This window comes from Dendronephthya gigantea, unplaced genomic scaffold (assembly GCF_004324835.1).
Source record: "Dendronephthya gigantea isolate DGI-Jeju-01 unplaced genomic scaffold, DenGig_1.0 000007F, whole genome shotgun sequence".
Classification (NCBI taxonomy): Eukaryota; Metazoa; Cnidaria; class Anthozoa; order Malacalcyonacea; family Nephtheidae; genus Dendronephthya; species Dendronephthya gigantea.
Genome location: NW_021163017.1, coordinates 3247060 through 3264398, shown reverse-complemented (window position 1 = coordinate 3264398; position 17339 = coordinate 3247060). Strand labels below are relative to the sequence as shown.

The window sequence follows — 17339 nt, the reverse complement described above, 5'->3', positions numbered from 1 at the left end:
GGGCGGCCTCCTTAGCTCAGAAGGCTTGTTGCGTTTCTTATCACCCCACTTTCTCTGTGCTGTACTAAAATACGAACGTTGTAACAATTAGCTATAATTTGTTACTTTTGGTTTAATTAAATCATGTGTTTTTGCACATTGCCATTATTTTACCCAAAAAGTCTCATTTTTATTTCAGTTTATTTCGGAAAACAGAGCTCACAAGTCTCGGAAGCCGCTGGCACCTCCTATACGGCATGTAGTTGAAACGGAAGCAATAAAAACAGGTTTATTGGCATTTTCTTATAAAAATATAAAATTCGAATTTTCTGTCTTCAGCAACGGTTGCAGAGAAGTAGAAGAAAAACGCCTATAAGTTAAACTCTCAGACCCCTGCTTCAAGGCTTTTTCTCCGGGTTTTTTTTTCCTCCATCGCTAAAAACTAACCTCAGGGATACCAACAATTCAGTACTAATCATTATATATATTTGGTTTGTATGCCCTGATGTGATCATATATACATGCAAATTAAATATATATACGATAACTTGAAAATTTTTCTGCATGTTTCTAATTGCATGGTCTAATAATAAAGGTAATGTTACACGAAACAGCTTTCAACATCAATTTGCAACGTAACAATGTTTTGAAAAAGGTCTACGCCTCAAATATGATATATATATATATATGAGCTAGTTTGTAACACAGGAATTGTTTTGGAAAAAAATTGAAAGTTTATGAACTGTTTTTATTGTTTAGATTTTTGCTTATTGTTGCGTTGTGAGTTAATGTTGGTATATATCGTTGTTTCGTGTAACATTATCTTAATTTATGGAACCATGCAATTAGAAACATGCAGAAAAAAACATGCAGAGAGACAACAAACTGTCAACCATTCATCATATTACCGCATGTGTAAGCTAGCTCAAATTTATTTCGTTGCAGACTGCAATACTACAAACAAGTTATATCACTACAGGTTTTCTAAAGTTACCGTCGTGACGTTCATGCATGACGTCAAATAACGGCGGTTTGCTTAAGCTTGCTATAAAGATCGGTTAATTAAAAACGTTGAAATGGATTGTCGTTCAAAGTCGCGAGTCTGACTTTATCTACTCCGTATATGTAGCCTCTCTCCTTGTTATATTGCTCAATCGCTTTGTTCACTCGATTTGGGTAGTTTGCGATAACACCATCCAAATGGATTTCAAGATACTTCATTGCCGTCGACTGCTTATCCAAGGTCCATGCGTACACCTTGCTGAAGAAATTCCCGCTATCTCTGTATTCAACTTCTTTTTTAAGTTCGTCCAATTTCAAATCTGCAACCTATTCAGGAAAATAAAAGAAAATATTTGGTCACAATGCCCGGTTTGCACTATTAAAGTTTCTGTGAACAATTAATTATTTGACTAACTATTTGACTGAAAAAGTAGCATGTGACCTTTGACAGTGCAAATCGACCTTTACAGAGTACAAATCGACCTTATAAAGGTTATTTGTATTTCCCGAACCTTAATACACATGCATGCATATTCTAAGCTGAGGCCAAAGCTACATCGTGAATATAGATACAATTATAAGGGCAGAAGTATACAGGTTTATTTTAGGCTATATATGCATGCGCCCCTCAAATATAGTAACTACTTTGTATTCTCGGCACAGATTTGCCTAGTTATTAACGAATATAATTATGTATGCAATTGACTGACAAAGTTAGTGATTCCACTACTGAGCCAGGCATGACCAGGTTGAACTCCAACTTCTTTTATAGTCCTTGTTCTAGCTCCTGCGGTTCTTTCTCGTTATCCCAGCTAATTTCCCAGCCAACTTTCGCGAGAATCTCCGGGTTGTTTTGAAGGCTCGTTATCGCAGAGCGAATAAATTCTTTTTGCGATAACTTTGGCATGCTGACAATCACTTTCATGTTGGTTGGATTGTTTTGATACAATCGCTTGAGAACAAATCTTGCAAATCTCCTCCCGGCAATTGGTAACCTGATTTGGGGTATATCGTTTAGCTGCAAAACAATCATAAAATCTTTATTTGTTTTGATAAAATAAGTTTTGCTCCGCGAATGTCCCGAAACAAGCGCTTCGGATTGATTCATAACAACTTCTAAGGAAGTGAAACTAATAATCTGCATGCTAACTTTTATATGATAAGGCAAGGATAACATAAGCTGTTTTGAATTATTCATAAAAAATAACTATAATATAAAAAAGAAGTTAAATACACACAATGCTTTCCTATTATTTATATACTAGTGGTTGAAAGGGTCTTAATTTCGAGTGGTATTATACACACTTCATATTCAAGACAGGAACAGTTGATGGGAAAATGAGTCAACTATAGATCCTCCGGCAGGAATCGAACCTACGCTTTTGCGATGCTGGTGCAATGCTCTTGCCACTGAGCTACAGAGGTAGCTGATAAGAGCAAGCGTGGTTAATGTGTATAGATAAATGGTAATGCCGGGAATAGGTAAGGGTAAATCAAAAATGATTTTTGGCACTTAACTCGATGCAGGAATATTCTAGTGGTTTAAAGGGTCTTAATTTCGAGTGGTATTATACATATTAAGACCCTTTAAACCACTAGAATCTTCCTGCATCGAGTGAAGTGCCAAAAATCATTATTAATTTACCCTCCCCTATTCCCAGAATTACCATTTATGTATACACAGTAACCACGCTTGCTCTTATCAGCTACCTCTGTAGCTCAGTGGCAAGAGCATTGCACCAGCATCGCAAAAGCGTAGGTTCGATTCCTGCCGGAGGACCTACAGTTGACTCATTTTTCCATCAACTGTTCCTGGCTTGAATTTGAAGAGTGTATAATACCACTCCAAATAAAGACCCTTTAAACCACTAGAATATTCGTGCATCGAGTGAAGTGCTAAATCATTATTATTTATACCTTTAACAATTGTAAAAGTGAAGAAAAATGCACCGTGCCTTTTTATTGGTATACCCTTTCTTATGCCCGAAGATTTTATTTGTCAAGAGTAGACTTTCCCAAATCGGTCAGGAAGAACTGTCTGCTGAAGTATCTCATTGTAAACTTATTAAAACGTACAATTAACAGTTGCAAAGTGTCATCAATTCTATATATAGTTTCTAAGCGTACCTTACAATCGAACATAACCAAGACAAGATTGGGGTTGAATCTCGGACCATAAGGCCTTGTTCTGGCTCTAAGGGCCGTGATGAAATTTCTAATGTAAGCCCAGCGTAAACAATCTCGCCCCGCATCGCAAGGTATTCCATGGTAAGTGTACTCAGGTGTACCATATTCAGAGAAGGCCACATCAGCTTCGAGCGCGTTTGCTCCGTACCTATATAGGGTACATGCATGGTGTCAGAAAGTGCGTAATAATGCCATGCATTAAAGGTTATTAAATTAGACGAATAACAAAAATACTTAGCAATACTCTCTTTCCAAATTTATAGTGCATGCATGCGTTGTCATTCTCTCATGCATCCTTCAATTTTTAAATCTTTGGAATATTTTAATGAAGTTTACATTCGGAGAAACCTATTTGAGTTTAACCGTTTTTAGATAAGTGCTTAAATAACGAATCTCTTTAAAGAATATATAGCTTCATTCGATTACAATTAGGTATCGTTTCTGTGAGAATGGGGAGTTTTCGTAGTCCCTAATAATTTTTTTGTCTAATTTTTGTTTATCTTACAAAATTTAAAATTGAGCCTTTTTAAAGGGAAAAATATATAGCTTTCGAGATGACTTGAACTTTTTTTCAAATCAAAATCATACCACAAGCTAACACAATCTTGCCTTCTAGAAACATTCCATTTTGTACTGTAGGCGGTTCGATATTGTTTTGTGATATAAGCTGACATACAATAGTTTTAAGAAATTATATCACCGTTCACAGCGCTTCGCATATATAATTATATATTCGAAGCCAACGGGCAAGATATTCATACTATACTCTTTCTAGATCAGACCTCATTTTGTATTTTGCTTCGTTTTCCTGCTCATGTTACTCATATTCATAGCTAATAGATGGTAAACACAATTTTATTCACAATTAATTTTGATCTATCGCTGCATACTGAAAGTAAACATTGCATGCTTTGCGTTAGTTCCTTACCCTAACCACGGGTCAATCTGTTTGACTGCGTTAACCATATGGGCTATGTTGTATATAGGCCGATCACATACCACCAGGTCAAGAGTAAGTGAGACCACCAGTACAAAGAATGAATACTGCGACATTTTCTGCTACTAAAGGTACGCTCAGGCAAATCAGCCTGTTTTCACTAGAGTTTTCTTTAACAATATGCACGCAATGAACTGCGTCAAGTATGCGGGAGCTAATATTGTAGTTAATTAAGTTATGTACATAATATATATATATTATTATTACATACCACTTGTCAAAGTTTGGTGTTCGTAGCGTTTCATTGGTCGAGAGCGAATCACGTGAGAGTAAAGAAATTTTGATATCTCCAGCGCGACCCCCTGCAGAGTGATATAACGTGTTATCTCATGAAAATAACAACTTTTATCTATTCGAAATTATGTCTTTTATGAATAGACATTTCGTTGTTTACCTTGTAGTTTGGTTTTTCTTTTACTAAGTGGTATATAATAAAAAACCTATTTATTGAGAACTCAGAAAACATGTTTTGTGGATCCTCGACCATCGATATTTCACTCGGCTTTGCCTCGTAAAATATCGACAGGTCTCGGGTCCACAAAACATAACGTTTCTTTCGTTCGCAGTAAATAAGTGGTAATTTAATCAAAAGAATAATAAAAATACTTAGCAATGCTCTCTTTCCAAAGTTATAGTGCATGCATGCGTCGTCATTCTGATGCATCCTTCATTTTTTAAATCTTCGGAATATTTTAATGAAGTTTACATTCGGAGAAACCTATTTTGAGTTTAACCGTTTCAGATAAGTGCTTAAATAACGAATCTCTTTAAAAAATATATAGCTTCATTCGATTACAATTAGGTATCGTTTCCTTGAGAATGGGGAATTTTCGTAGTCTATAATAATTTTTTTGTCTAACTTTTGTTTATCTTACAAATTTAAAATTGAGCCTTTTTGAGGGTAAAGATATATAGCTTTCGAGATGACTTGAACTTTTTTTTCAAATCAAATCATACCACAAGCTAACACAATCTTGCCTTCTAGAAACATTCCATTTTGTACTGTAGGCGGTTCGATATTGTTTTGTGATATAAGCTGACATACAATAGTTTTAAGAAATTATATCAATGTTCACTGCGCTTCGCATATATATAATTATATATTCGAATCTAACGGGCAAGATATTCATACTATACGCTTTCTAGATCAGACCTCATTTTGTATTTCGCTTCGTTTTTCGGCTCATGTTACTCATATTCATAGCTAATAGATGGTAAACACATTTTTATTCACAATTAATTTTGATCTATCGCTGCATACTGAAAGTAAACATTGCATGCTTTGCGTTAGTTCCTTACCCTAACCACGGGTCAATCTGTTTGACTGCGTTAACCATATGGGCTATGTTGTATATAGGCCGATCACATACCACCAGGTTAAGAGTAAGTGAGACCACCAGTACAAAGAATGAATACTGCGACATTTTCTGTCACTAAAGGTACGCTCAGGCAAATCAGCTTGTTTTCATTAGAGTTCTCTTTAACAATAAGCTACCACAATCTTGCCTTCTAGAAACTTTCCATTTTGTACTGTAGGCGGTTCGATATTGTTTTGTGATATAAGCTGACATACAATAGTTTTAAGAAATTATATCACCGTTCACTGCACTTCGCATATATAATTATGTATTCGAAGCCAACGGGCAAGATATTCATACTATACTCTTTCTAGATCCGACCTCATTTTGTATTTCGCTTCGTTTTCCTGCTTATATTACTGATGTGCATGGCTAGTAGATGGTCAACACATTTTTAATCACAATTAATTTTTTATCTATCGCAACATACTGAAAGGAAACATTGCATGCTGTGCGTTAGTTCCTTACCCTAACCACGGGTCAATCTGTGTGACTGCGTTAACCATATGGGCTATGTTGTATATAAGTCGATCACATACCACCACGTCAAGAGTAAGTGAGGCCACCAGTACAAAGAATGAATACTGCGACATTTTCTGTCACTAAAGGTACGCTCAGGCAAATCAGCTTGTTTTCACTAGAGTTCTTTTTAACTAGGCTACCACAATCTTGCCTTCTAGAAACATTCCATTTTGTACAGTAGGCGGTTCGATATTGTTTTGTGATATAATCTGACATACAATAGTTTTAAGAAATTATATCACCGTTCACTGCACTTCGCATATATAATTATGTATTCGAAGCCAACGGGCAAGATATTCATACTATACTCTTTCTAGATCCGACCTCATTTTGTATTTCGCTTCGTTTTTCGGCTCATGTTACTCATATTCATAGCTAATAGATGGTAAACACATTTTTAATCACAATTAAATTTGATCTATCGCTGCATACTGAAAGTAAACATTGCATGCTTTGGGTTAGTTCCTTACCCTAACCACGGGTCAATCTGTTTGACTGCGTTAACCATATGGGCTATGTTGTATATAGGCCGATCACATACCACCAGGTCAAGAGTAAGTGAGACCACCAGTACAAAGAATGAATACTGCGACATTTTCTGCTACTAAAGGTACGCTCAGGCAAATCAGCTTGTTTTCACTAGAGTTTTCTTTAACAATATGCACGCAATGAACTGCGTCAAGTATGCGGGAGCTAGTATTGTAGTTAATTACGTTATGTACTTATATATATATTATTATTATATACCACTTGTCAAAGTTTGGTGTTCGTAGCGTTTCATTGGTCGAGAGCGAATCACGCGAGAGTAAAGAAATTTTGATGTCGCCAGCGCGACCCCCTGCAGTGTGAGATAACGTGTTATCTCATGGAAACAACAACTTTTATCCATTCGAAAATATGTCTTTTATGAATAGACATTTCGTTGTTTACCTTGTAGTTTGGTTTTTCTTTTACTAAGTGGTATATAATAAAAAACCTATTTATTGAGAACTCAGAAAACATGTTTTGTGAATCCTCGACCATCGATATTTCACTCGGCTTTGCCTCGTAAAATATCGACAGGTCTCGGGTCCACAAAACATAACTTTTCGTTCGTTCGCAGCAAATAAGCGGTAATTTAATTAAAAGAATAATAAAAATACTTAGCAATGCTCTCTTTCCAAAGTTATAGTGCATGCATGCGTCGTCATTCTGACGCATCCTTCATTTTTTAAATCTTTGGAATATTTTAATGAAGTTTACATTCGGAGAAACCTATTTGAGTTTAACCGTTTTCATTTAAGTGCTTAAATAACGAATCTCTTTAAGGAATATATAGCTTCATTCGATTACAATTAGGTATCGTTTGTGTGAGAATGGGGAATTTTTGTAGTCCCTAATAATTTTTTTGTCTAATTTTTGTTTATCTTCCAAAATTTAAAATTGAGCCTTTTTGAGGGTAACAAGTACGATCGTAGTATAGTGGACCAGGAACTGCGTGACCGAGTTTCTGAACTGCATTGTATTTACAACAATAGAGAGGACAATGTATTTCTAATCGTTTGCGTATTCTTATATATAGGCTGAATATTAATGATATATAGGCTGAATATTGCTTGAGAATTGCTTGTAACTTGCTTCAACAGTCAAAAGTAAAAATTCGAACTCCGTCAATCGATGCGGAATATTGCTTAGAATAATTGTGCAGAGTTTCATTCCGATCAAACAAGTAACGATAGAGCCTTAGGGTTTTTTTAAAGAGCGTAGCCCCCTAACAACAACAACAAGAACAAGATTAGCAGCGGTTAGGGACCAGTTCCTGGTCCAAAAATATATAGCTTTCGAGATGACTGGAACTTTTTTTCAAATCAAAATCACACCAGAAGCTAACACAATCTTGCCTTCTAGAAACATTTTAGAAACTTCAGAGTCGAATATCTTTAGTTCTGGAGGGTTGAACAGTTCTTTATCAGGCTCTAATTGAGCTTGCATAGGCTCGCGTATGAATTCAATTTTAAAACCTTCTGAAACGGTACGAATAACCCAAGGATCAGAAGTTAGCTTCCCCCAATGACACGTAAATAAACGTAAACGAGCACCAACCTGAACACAAGTCGCAACATTAGATAATTCCGAGGTCACTGAGCGGCACTGTAGCGGGGAGGCTGCGACGCTTGTTGGTTGCTTCCCTGTTTTGGTTGTTGTTGATTTGGTCGCCGATTTGACCACGGGTGGCGCTGGTCGGAACGGTGCGTGAAGTTTAAAGGCTCGCTTGATCTTAAATATTGCGATGGACGAGAAAATTTCCTGTTGGAATTATTCTCACCAACAAATTTACGTTTCGCAGTAACTTTGCGAAGAGACATACGTTTGACTTGAGCTATGTCTCGGATACTCTGTGGAAGCTCATCCGCAAATAATAGTGAGGATACGGGTTGGTTATCACGACATAGAGATTTATATCCCGCAGCGACTTCGGTTTTCAAAAAGCTCTCGCTGTTTCATTGAGAACTCATACAAGGCGTTTCCCAAAAGTGTAACAGCATCCACCAAGGACTTATAAATTGCATGTGTGGTAATTTGATCAGAACTTTTGGTTTTCGCAAGCACCGCGGTGTTTGTAAGATTAATAATGGGATAACACGCTTTAACAAATGATTTTTGAAGATTCTGGAGGCCAACGTCACGCATTTTGGCTGTGTCAGACAAATCCTCCCATAACTCTGGATTTACCCTTGGAGCCACCAACATTGTGCAGTTTTTCGGGCGTAAATATCGCTCTTGTATTTTATTGAGTTTATCTTTCGCAGGCTTTTTAGTACAAGCTAAATCGACCCGGTTGGCTAACTTTTTAGAAACTTCGTCGGCACATTCGTCTGGGTCGTTAAATACATCTGAATCTGGGAGACATTTAAGTCTAACTCTGAATGAACAGCAACTTCCACATCGGCATCATCTGCAGTATAGAGCGAGTAGGGTCGTAACCGTCTTCACTTGCAAGAAGCAATTCTTCCTCCCTATGAGATAAACCAGTCTCGGTAGACAAACAGTGGACCGAACGGTCAACTGATTCTGTTAAAGCATTGAGCCGAAGCTCTACCGAAGCCGTTGGAGCTACACTACCTTCCACAGAAGGATAGCTTGGCCGAGTTTCAAGTATTTGTGGTTCTTCGTCCGCCATGAGTCTACTAAACGGACGACCGTTAACTGAGCACGTGAAGGATAGAACGGCGTGGTTGTGTGTAGCTGCCAGCCATCTACCTAGCCTTATTTGCATCACAATGGCTTTAAACGTCGTGGTGAACTGGCACTAATGATGGAAAATGCATAATGAATCCCGGAGTGTGGGACATGGTACGAAGGAGAATTGCTGAATTAATTGACAAAGTTATAGTTGTGGGTATTTTATATACTTTAATAAAGGCTGCTTACCACTTGTTCTTCTAGATTTTTATTATTTGACATCTAGATCAATAAATGCATACTAAAACGTGAAACGTCTAGCTCCATATTCTTGACAACAGCCTGTGGAAGCACATACGGCCGCGTGAGTTGGGGGTTTGGGCACGTATATATTGAGTCGATGGCTCGACTTTTGTCATTCGGTAGACACAGGCGGCTGGAAGCGGCTGGGTGTTTCTTACCCGCTTGGCAGGTTCAGTGCAGGTTCAAAGCTGCCTTGATATTCTAAGACTCGCCAACACTCCCCTTGTGAAAATAACTACTAGTTCAATAAATACCTACTAAAACGGGCGGGAAACTTAGCTCTTTCCATTCACTCTTCTAGCGTTTTCGAAGATCACATACATATGTGCGGATTTAGACTTTTACGTGGCGTGTAACTGGGTATAGAGAACGCTTAAAAGCGTAGTTTCAATTTGTCTGAATTGTCGTAAGCAATCTGATGTTACCGATGTCGATTCAATTTAATTCAAATTCATTCATCACTGTTTCGAGGAAATTTTACAACATACCTGTAATTGGACAATAGGTTATTATAGTGAACGGTAACCAGAGCTGGTTGCCTTAATGTTTACTAATATAAGTAGATTTAGCTACAACAAATTAATTTCTGTGTTTAGAAATATGTAAGAATAAACTTTTCCATCACTATTAACATATCATTCAGGTCTAACACTTATCATTCCTGATTGACGAGAAAATAGCGTTTATAGTTCTATTTAAAACTATTGAGGCGGTAGTGATTTAAAGTCAGATGATATGCTTTCTCATAACTCAGAGAAAAAAGTATGTATGTATATATTTACCATAATGTATATTTACCATAGTGTGTTCTAATCTTAGATCTGTAATAATTACCTTTAGATGTATATATCTAGTGTTACAAGAGTGGACATCAGATACTGGCTTAAGAAAGTCTAGAAATATATCAGAAGGATCACAGTTTTTGTTATACTTATTTGTTTAACAAACAATCCAACTTGCAGTTTTAATAAATTATCCAAGTGAGATAGTCTTGTCCTTACTTTAGCCTTATTTGGCTGTATGCAAACCAGACTTAATTTCCATCATCATGATCATGCAAACGGAAATTCCATATATTAAACGCCACTTGGCCACAACTCTTTTTATGAAGTTTTGTAAGTACTTCCAAAAAATTGCTGAATTAATAGCAATTATAGTTATAGCAACTATAGACAGAGTTATAGTTGTGGGTATTTTATATACTTTCATAAAGACTGCTTATATACCACTTGTTCTTCTAGATTTTTATTATTTGACATCTAGATCAAATACTAAAACGGGCGGAAAACGTATTTCTTTCCATTTACTCTCGTAGTTTTTTGTGATGTGTGGATTTAGACCTTTACGTGCGTGTATCTGTGTATAAAGAACGCTTATAAAAAGCGTAGTTTCAATTTGTCCTAATTTTCATAAGCAAAAATTTTGATGTAAACGACGTCGATTCAATTCAATTCAATTTTATTCATCACTATTTCGAGAAAATTTTAAAAGATAAGAGGAAATATATTAAAAAAATACACATACTTAAGATTATGGTCAGATAGTATGCTTTCCCATAACTGAGGTAAAAAACCCTAAAAGCGCGCGTACACGCTACTCAGTGATTAGCATGTATTAATTAAAAAACGAGTCGCGTGCCTTTATGGTGTAATAATGCACGATGGGGAAATGTTGGGAGAATACGAGAGAAGCTTGTAAAACACGAGGTGTAGCCGAGTGTTTTACAAGCTTCTCGAGTATTCTCCCAACATTTCCCCGAGTGCATTATTACACCATAAAGGCACGCGACGAGCTTTTTTAATTCTTTTATAATATAAGAAGAAATTATAGGGCAACAACAAAATTTATTTATTTGATCAATAATGAAATTCGCCTTACATGTTATTTAAGATGTTGCTTAGCAACAAAAACTTCAAAAGCCAGAAGCGTGCATTATGGCCTCACAATGCACGCGCCGTAGCCAATCAAATTGCTCGTTATATCATACTTATATTATAATTTATCCTAAGGTTGGCAACTTTATCACCAATTATCAATAATATATCACATACATACATGTCAAACTTCAACAATATAAATGAACTTGGATATATTTTCTAAATTCCCACATAGTTTTTAGCTTCAAAATGTATTGGGAAATACGGAAATTTGTTCATTTAAAATAAAGTTTTTGAAAATACATTGTCGAAATTTTCTTGTCGATAGGCGGGATCCAATTTACTCTGCATTACGTCACCTTCGGAGAAATCCCGAGTCAATCCTATTTATCATATTAGCTGCTGAAAAGTCGGAAAATTTCCGAAGATTGCTCCATGAGAGAGCAGCCAATAGAAATCCCGCCTATCGACAAGAAAATTTCGACAATGTATTTTCAAAAACTTTATTTTAAATGAACAAATTTCCGTATTTCCCAACACATTTTGAATCTAAAAACTATGTCGGAATTTAGAAAATATATCCAAGTTCATTTATATTTATTATTTTTGCAGTATTTTGTGGTAGTTTTTCAGTTTTTATATATTATGTTAGAAAGCTAATATGCTTTTTCAGCATATTATGCTAGAAAGATAAATTATAGTGTGAAAGTGATCGGCAAGTTGTAGCACTCGAGATTCCTAGTGCTACGACGGCTGTCTCCCTTAAAAAATGCCCAAAACGCGATACTGAACGGTCGATTATGAAAGATAGAAAAATAATATAGATTTTGCTTCGATGGAATATTGTGTTGGAACTTATATTACCTCTTTCCATTTCCATATTTTTCTTGCCTTAACGATGCAAAAAAGCTGTTCCAAAATCCAAAACGCAAAATTTACTAGCTTTCCGTGTGCTATATTATTTTTGCGCCACCAGACGCGCACTTTGAAAAAATATTCATTCTTGAAGCAAATATGCACATAAATGTACTATATTTGCTATCAAAATTATCAGAAGACCGTGAACGTGAACTATTTAGATCTGTCGTACCTGTAGGTCAGCCAGTTAAAGTTTTTCAAAATATAGGGTACTCTATATGTAGCTGGTAATCAGGTAATCAGGTAGGTTACCGCAAAAATAGCACGAAATGCGAAAATGTAAATTCGATTGTGATGGCTAGACCGTTAAATATTCATAAAAAATTGTACGACGTTTCGACAGAGCTTTTCCATAAAACGTTGTGATGAGGACGACGAAATATCTTTTAGAATTTCTGTAAATAACAAGTGTTTGAAAAGTAGATAATTTTTATGACCTTTTAGCACAAGGTTCCAAATGTATCATATGCACAAATCTTAAATGGATTTCTAGAGGAGTGTTATGTTGTTGGGTTAGGAGGTTGGCTATATAGCTTAGCTGAATACGAAATTGAGAACAAATATTGTCGCTTTGCGGCTATATTCAGCTATTACCATATTACGCAAGTTTACCGCTGTATGATTTGCAGACTCAAATGTCCCAAATTTCTGGCTATGTCCAATGTGGCCGTTATCTAGCTTAATAGTCACAAATACATGGATAAGTTGTTCCGTAGTGTGAAACGACAGGTATCTTCTAACACGAAAAATGTTCCGAAGGTGATAGAATGCTGACTTACATATCTCATTAATATATGTATAGACATTGTAAGAAATTTATCAAATGTAACACCAATGTTTTGAGCATGGTATGTTCGAATAATTATATCCGAGCCCACAGTCAATGAAGGGAACATAGGCTCAGCCCGGAATTTGGAACTTAAAATAAGAAGTTCCATTTTATCAGTGTTATAATCTTTCATTTATTCTCTGACATCTAATTCATAATATCCGCGAGGCAAGTTTCTACGCGTGATTTGACTTGCTTTCTGGTCATTCTGATCTTTATAATTAAACGAGACATAGATTTGAGTGTCATCAGCATATAGATGAAATAAATTTCATGTCATGAGATCGTAAAATCTCTCTATCGGTTAAGTGTATATCAGATATAGGATTGGACCTAAAACTGATCCTTGTGCTGGAGCACCGCAAAACACGTCATAACTGTCTGAGGTTTGCCACAGGTCCTATCGTCTTAGTGTTCTAGGTATACAACAACTTTCCCCATTTTTACACGCTCTCGATGGAACTGATATACCATCAATGCAATAGAATTTTGTTGTGCAAAAACCGTCATTTTCCATTTCACCATCGGTTAAACTGTGACAACTTTTGCTTGCAACCACAGTTGCACAAAATTGATACGTTATAAACAACGCCGCAATCCACAATTTGGTATACATTTTCTAGCTTCTCTTCGTTATCGGGATCTTTCGTGCCTGTTACGGTAATATATATAGTCTTTGAAGGAAATGGAATGTTATGTATATATATATATATATATATATATATATATATATATATATATATATATATATATATATATTACACGATAATCAGATACGTACAACGTTTGTTAAATGGTAACTCAGTTTGCCTTCTTAACTTAGCATAGCACGAGCATTCAATATTAATGTATTTCACCGCCCACAAGTTATTGCATCCGTCTCCCAGGCTACCGCCCACACACCTGTTCATTGTAGGAACAATGACGTTTGACGTTTCGATTTAATATTCAGAGAGAATGATTTCAATATTAACTTAATAAAAGTTACTCGATATAAGCTTATAAAATTGGCGCATTCCCCTTCATAAATCGCTGTGACCATAAGGTATGCTATGCACTCGTTAGACCATATTATGGGTGTGAAGTGCAAATATTCCTCTTACGTATGCATGCATGCTAATTTTTTTCCATCTGTATACAAAAATGACGTCCGTTTTACCGCATAAAAGTGTAATGTACAAAGCATATTTTATATATAACAGGATTCTGAAAACCAGGTTTTCGCCCGCGAAAATTACACGTTTTCAAAACCTTCACTTTTCGTTTAATTCTCACGCGATTCACTTATTTCCCGCGTCAAGTCCCCATGTGGCGACTCTCTGAATGAGGCAGTAGCTAGTTTGCTTCGACTCTACACATACATGCACATGTCCAGTTGATACTCAGGAAATATAAAAATTTTCCGTTTCGTTAATCCGGTAAAATATAGATTTTATATTATTGTGGCGCCCATTTCCGTGCACCTGTAAATAGGGAGCTTAATCGGGCGCCACTTTTCCGGGGTAACAAAAGTCAAAATTCCTTCCTAGAATTTCTTTATCTCATATCTTACTTCTTATCTGCGATAATAACAGTTATAAAATAGTGAGAGCATGTTTATTTTATGTCAATTTCATCGAAAAATCTTCCCAACTTTGCGTTTGCCGTTTGCAGCACTAGGCTTCGCTGTCTACGCTTAAACTCGGCCCTGTTTGAGTATTTACCTTATACTTATATATACCTTTTTTCCAAAACATTGCACTCGTAAATGACTGAAATATTCATCTACCAAGCTCAAAACTGCATGGTGCCTTCATAGTGCTGCGAATTATTTAGCTCGATATTAGCCCCAACTGGCAGAATTCAAAATTCATCGACAGTTATACTATTATCATTAACTATACTTTCCATCGTCAAATAATGAATTGGCTACATTTCGACTAACCTGAACACAATCCCTGGTATGGCAACGTGCTCTGCCAATTATATTCCCTGACCGTGTTATATAAAAATTCTGTCTCTTATCAACAGTGCACCATTCTGACAATCATTGTAGTTGTATGGATCAACATGTGAAATATCACTAATTCATGGCCACACGTTGCATTCCAGCACCTTGTAGTTGTTTCCTTACACTTTACGTCATTCATTTTAATTTCTAATGTGCTGTTTATTTAAGTTTGTACTAAATGTTTGATCAGTTAACTGGTAGATTTGAGAGACTCTTATTTTTTGCGATCACGACTTAACGAGCATGTTGCTTTCAATTGCATGATCGATTAGCTACAGCCACGGATCAGAAAAAATAAAGCTTTAACGGTCAGAGAGAGTAAATAGCAAAATATGCATTTATAGGTTCAAAATGAAACTATTTAAAATATGCTCACCAGCTGGGCAATATGTGGGATGTTGTTTGATATCGGCTTATCTCCATGACAACTGATGACCAAGCCAGAAATATCCAATAGTGAATAAATATAAGTAGCTATTAGGGTAACTGAATTGAACACATTGGGAAATGGATTGCTCATGTAAATCCTTGGGAAATGCCTGAAATATTGCGTAGTATGCATGCATATTATAAAATTCAATTATTATGGATGGTAAAAACATAGCATCATGTGGCAGCAAGTTGCCACACTTTATCTTAATTTTCTTTCTTATATATTAGCCTCATCGGCTTTTGAAGATGATGATTTTTTTTCAAATATTAATACTGTATACTGCAAAATTAATACTTTACACTTTACCAAAAATATTGCATACTTGACCATCAATAATGATTGTATGACAGACGAGCAAGTTTTGTATGAAAAGTTTTTATGTGACAAGTTTTAATTGGCAAATGCAGTGTGTATGTACAACAATTTTTTTATGAGAATTTTTTTCTTTGACAAGTTTTATTTGCTCGTGTGAACGTGCCAACAAGTTTACTCTGATAATTTAGTTTGCAACTATAGTGATGCATGTAATCGTACAGCGGAAAACGTAAGCGCGCTAACAGGCGCCATTTTAAAGATTTCATTTCTGAATATGTAATAACGTCAGGATTGTAATATAATAATAACGTAATTCGATCTATTTCTTGTTCCTATCTCTATATGATTTCGAATTAATATTGCATAAACTCTCTTTTGATCTCAGTGAGCAGGTTTTTTTGTCGCCAAATCAGTCGAATGTACAGCGCTAATGCTGGCTGCCACTACAATACAATACAATACACAATGAAATTATTAAGCTTAAAGCGAAAATTTATGTGCTTAAAGTCAGAAAACTTGTCACTTATGATTTAAGTTGCTAAAGTTTGCTGTGTTGAGATATTCAGTTTGCCCGCGGTTTGTTTTGCTGACTTTGTGTCCTCCGTTTGTTGCAATTAACACACAACTTAAATTCAACGCATGCAGGAATAGGGAAAAAGTGGTCAACTATCCGTCCTCCGGCATGAATAAAACCTATGGCATTCCGTGCGACCCGCTTTCCACTGAGCTACCGAGGTAGCTGAAAAGAACGAGTGTGTTTGATATGTATTTAGGATTGTAATGCCTGCGGCTTAGTAAATTACAAAATATGCGTTGCGCCTGCAATGTCTATCCCGACTTGCGCGCGCTTCCAATATTGATTAATGACATCATCAATTGCAGATCTACTAATTAGTTTTCGTAACAATCCATGTTTTGCATTATTGACTCTGACGGCCAGACTACTAGTCGCTTTGCGAGAGTTGCGCTCAAAAGACTTTTCTCACAGAGTTAATTTTAAAAGTGGCTTATGGAGTCGCTGCATCAGTCCGGCTGTTTTCAGCATTCCCGTCTTGGAAACCACGTGCAAGGAAGGAAAACATACTTTTCTGTGAAACAACAAAAGCAAAAATCTTGGAAAGTTGGAAAAGTAAAAATCTACAAGTCATGGTGGAATCCTTACAATCCGTACGTTATTCTATTACTCATTGTATATCTTAAACTTCATTTATCAAATTCTATTCAAAATTTTTTTGATGAAAATACGGGGTATTGTTTAGGAATCGGTTGATATAGTTTGCTCATAAACATAGAAAACTTGCTCCTCTGTATAACCGGGGCCTAAAGTGCCCCTGACACAAAATGCGATTTTTACACTGTTGAAAGTAGGTATGTGTCCAAGTATTATGGTGAAATAATTTTTCGACTCATAAAAAGGAAAAAAAATAGAGTCGTTTATATCCAAATATTTTTGAACCTATGTCCGTC

At 36.0% G+C, this 17339-nt stretch overlaps 1 pseudogene; it reads right to left on the bottom strand.

Annotated features, from left to right (window-relative positions):
• Positions 1-878: 878 nt before the first annotated feature.
• On the bottom strand, positions 879-5589 carry LOC114516962 (annotated as a pseudogene).
• Positions 5590-17339: the final 11750 nt, after the last annotated feature.